Genomic DNA, 4,988 nt, shown 5'->3' on the forward strand with positions numbered 1-4,988 from the left:
AGTCCTACATCGACATAACCTGAAAGGCCACTCAGCAAGGAAGAAGCCACTTCTCCAAAACCGCCATAAAAAAGCCAGACTAGGGTTTGCAACTGCACATGGGGACAAATATCATACTTTTTGGAGAAATCTATGGTCTGATGAAACAAAAATAGAACTGTTTGCCCATAATGACCATTGTTATGTTTGGAGGAAAAAGAGGGAGGCTTGTAAGCCGAAGAACACCATCCCAACTGTGAAGTACGGGGGTGGTAGCATCATGTTGTTGAGGGTGGCAGCATCATGTTGTGGGTATGCTTTGCCTCAGGAGGGACTGGTGCACTTCACAAAGTAGATGGCATCATGAGGCAGGAAAATTATGTGGATATATTGAAGCAGCATCTCAAGACATCAGTCTGGAAGTTAAAGCTTGGTTGCAAATGGGTCTTCCAAATGGACAATGACCCCAAGCATACTTCCAAATTTGTGGCAGAATGGCTTAAGGACAACGAAGTCAAGGTATTGAAGTGGCCATCACAAAGCCCTGACCTCAATCCCATAGTAAATTTGTGAGCTGAACTGAAAAAGCGTGTGCGAGCAAGGAGGCCTACCAACCTGACTGAGTTACACCAGCTCTCTCAGGAGGAATGGGCCAAAATTCACCCAACTTATTGTGGGAAGCTTGTGGAAGGCTACCCGAAATGTTTGACCCAAGTTAAACAATTTAAAGACAATGCTACCAAATACACTCAATTAGTATGTAAACTTCTGACCCACTGGGAATGTGATGAAAGAAATAAAAGCTGAAATAAATCATTCTCTCTACTATTATTCTGACATTTCACAGTCTTAAAATAAAGTGGTGATCTTAACTGACCTAAGACAGGGAATTTTTACTAGGATTAAATGTCAGGAATTGTGAAAAACTGAGTGTAAATGTATTTTGCTAAGGTGTATGTAAACCTCTGACTTCAACTGTACATGATACAGACAACACCTTGGTGTCATTATACTCCTAAATACTCCTAAATATGGAGTATCACTACATTCTGAAATACAATTTTACACATGAATTTATTGAACACGAATCCCCCTGTTGATGACATTATTATCTGGAACTTGTGAGAACACCAACTTGTTTGAGTAGACCATAGAATCTGAGGATTCCATAAATAAAATTGAGATCATGAGGGCTTTTGAGTTCTGAGAGCCATTTTGTTCTGTGACATAAAAACGGGTGTATTCATGAGTCAGATTCCATTGCAAAACATTGTCTGTTACTCCAAACAAAAACATTCCGTTTGTGCTGTTTGGTTCCTAGAGTAAATGGTAAACGGTTTTCCGTTGCAAAACGTTTTGCGACAGACAAAATGTTTAGCAACGGAATCTGACTACTGAATACAGCCCAGTTCATCCAGAGACACATGACGGCCATTGTTGTTGAGGTCTGAGTTTATCGATATGATCACAGTCGTCCTCAGTATATTCTACACAGACGGTGTAAGCCCCAATTGACGGCACTCCTTGACCTTCTTCAAAATGCTTTAGTTGGGTAACTTTATATTCTCTGTCCATGCATCTATCATCGGCCCCTCTTTTCAACAAACAAATGCAGCTTTCTACACTAAATGCCAATGGCAAAATGAACACTTCAATGATGACAAGTTCATACATCCTCATACTGTTCTTCACCAGCAACATAAGCAAAAGAAAATAGAATGTGATTAAGAATTAGACATTGGTTTCTTCAAGGGAACAACACTCCTAATCTAAAGATTAAACTCTCCAGTCAATACAAAGAACAATGAGTGTCCAATTGCATTTCATGAGGGAGAAAATATTCTGATACCCTGCCACACATGAATGTTTGACGAAATCAATGCCAGTGTGGGTGAAGGCTTTTTGTTCCAGCAAGCACTAACACAACTGATACCAATCAAGTCGTGAATGATGACTATGGTTGACAGAATCCGGGGTGTTGCTGGTTGGCACTCAACTGCCTACACTGTCCCTAGAGTTCAGGGCCCGTATTCACATAGCTTCTCAGATTGAAGTGACTCAAATCCTATTCTTTTGTATATCCAATTCGAATCGGTTCATTTTCCTGTAGTCTGAACAGCCAAAAAGTACATGGAATCAGATATTTCAAGTCACATTTCGAACCACCTTCGTCTGTCCTTTTGTGGACCCAAAGCGAGATTTGGTGGTGGGGCAATTTTTTGTGTGCCCCCCTGTTGACGGTAGAGAGAAACATTTGTCTTTTAAAGTTTTTCCTGTAATTCTACATATTTTGCCATGGGGCGGAGAGAAAATGTTGCAGTTTTAAAACGAATTTCCTGCAATTCTACACATTTTGCCATGACTTATGCCAGCTGTAAATGATAACTTGTTCTCAACTAGCTTACCTGGTTAAATAAAGGTGAAATAAAAATAAATAAAAAATGATATCTGAGTGAGAGTGACTAACAAAATCAATGGGGCCCTATGGAAGTCAGGGCCCCTGTGCCCATGCCCTGCGTGCCCGGTTGGTATTAGGCCATGATTACAAGTTTAGATAACTGACGACTAATTTACCAATCAATTTTAATTTGCTGACATGGCTAATTGAGTGACTGTCAGTGACTGACAAAACAAGATAAAAACTGCTGATGCACAAACAAATTTCAAACTTGCACTTTGTGTATTCTACTATTCTAACTCTCAACAGTAACTCTAATTAACTTATCCTCTGCAGCAGAGGTAACTATAGGTCTTCCTTTCCTGTGGCGGTCCTCATGAGAGCCAGTTTCTTCATAGCGCTTTATGGTTCTTGCAACTGCACTTGAAACTTTCCAGATTGACTGACCTTCATGTCTTAAAGTAATGATGGACTGTTGTTTCTCTATGCTTATTTGAGCTGTTCTTGCAATAATATGGACTTGGTCTTTTACCAAATTGGGCTATCTTCTGTATACCACCCCTACCTTGTCACAACACAACTGATTGGCTCAAACATTTAAGGAAAGAAATTCCACAAATGAACTTTTAACAAGGCACACCTGTTAAATGAATTGCATTCCAGGTGACGACCTCATGAAGCTAGTTAAGAGAATGCCAAGAGTGTGCAACGCTCTCATCAAAGCAACGGGCAGCTACTTTGAAGAATCACAAATATAAAATATATGTGTATACATGTGTTATTTCATAGTTTTGATGTCTTCACTATTATTCGACAATGTAGAAAATAGTTTTAAAAAAAGAACCCTTGAATGAGTAGTTGCGTCCAAACATTTGACAGGCACCGTATATATGTATAAACCTTTTTGGGTCGGGGGCCCCCTAGTGTCTGGGGACCCTAAGCGACCGCTTTTGTCTGGAGCTGGCCCTGCACATCCAAAGTGGTTTGAAATCAGATACAAATTTGATTCCTGGCCATGCGACTTGTGTCTAACGGTCAAATCTGATATATTTTCCCTTGTGGTTTTTAGACTGCTATTTTATATATTTTGTGGCTTGCTAGTTAGTCGGTTGACAAGAACATGTATTGCTTACAGACAAATTAGTGAATGTGCTAGAAAGCTACCTAGCTAGTTGCCTGCAGTGGAGAGCCAGAAAGGACTCTATTGAAAATAATTTCTTGTCCTTTGAGGCTTTAAATGTTCTAACACTATGATTTTGAACATTCAAAGTAACTGGTTACATCCATGGTATGGCTTTGTTGTCACCTTAGCTTGGAGTGTATGCATTCCAAAACACAGCACCACCCACCCGTAGCCTGCGCTCCAGCAGGTATATTTCACCTCATTAACTTTAAGCACCAGCTGTCAGAGTAGCTCACATATCACTGCATCTGTACATAGCCCATCTGTAAATAGACCATCCAACTACCTCATCCCCATACCATTTTCCTTTTTTTGCACCCCAGTATATCTACTTGCACATTTATCTTCTGCACATCTATCACTCCAGTGGTTAATTGCTAAATTGTAATTAGTTTGCCACTATGGCCTATTTTTTGCCTTATCTCATTTGCATTGTATATTGACTACGTTTGATTAATCCATGTCTAACCCTGTTTGTGTCGCACTGCTTTGCTTTATCTTGGCCAGGTCGCAGTTGTAAATGAGAACTTGTTCTCAACTAGCCTACCTGGTTAAAAAAAGTGAAATACATTTTTTTAAGACAGATGTGAGCATTAGGCCTTGCAGTGTGAACAAGGCTCAAGTGCACTGATCTAATAGGCAAAACCGATCCATTGATAAACTGTTCTATACTCCGAGATGCTTTGGGAATATGGGCCTAGAACCCTAAGGCCATTGGCTGCGTTTAGACAGGCAGCCCAATTCTGATCATTTTTTCACTCATTGGCCTTTTGACCAATCCGATCTGAAAAAACCTTTTGCGATTGGTCTAGACCAATTAGTGGAGAAAGATCAGAATTGTGCTGTCGGTCTACATGCAGCCATATAAATACATTTCTAGCTACGCAAACACCAATACAGACCAAAGACTAAGCTAGGAAATGTCAGTTGGCAGCAGCAGGCATTCACTTTAACAAATGAAGGCAATAGTTCAGATTACTCTAGCATGTAGTCCATAATGGTGAAGACAGAAAGTCAGTCGAAGTAGCATTATTTCATTTATTTTTCAAAGAGATTAACAGGCATCTCTTGAGATATCATCTGTGTTGTGGTAGTCCCTTCACTGGTTGAGTTCGCCAGGAGCAGATGTGGCGTTTATGTCACTTTGTTGTAGGGTCATCCTCCTTGTGTGCTGGGACATCAGGACCGGCATCAACCTCGGTGAGTTGGAGTGTGCTGCTGCTTGGAGCAAGTCTATTATGGGCCACCACGACAAAAGCGCCTTCCAATTCTAGAAATTGGATAGTGGACTGGGAACATATCCCTTCTTTATGAAACCACATCAAAAGCTCTGAAGTCAGAGGCAGATATTTAAAAGTGATTCTGGCAATTGCCATGTGCAGGTTTTTCCCTCTAAAATAGCAGTACCATCATCCCATACATACCCTT

The sequence above is a fragment of the Salvelinus namaycush genome, chromosome 32, assembly GCF_016432855.1.
Source record: "Salvelinus namaycush isolate Seneca chromosome 32, SaNama_1.0, whole genome shotgun sequence".
NCBI lineage: Eukaryota > Metazoa > Chordata > Actinopteri > Salmoniformes > Salmonidae > Salvelinus > Salvelinus namaycush.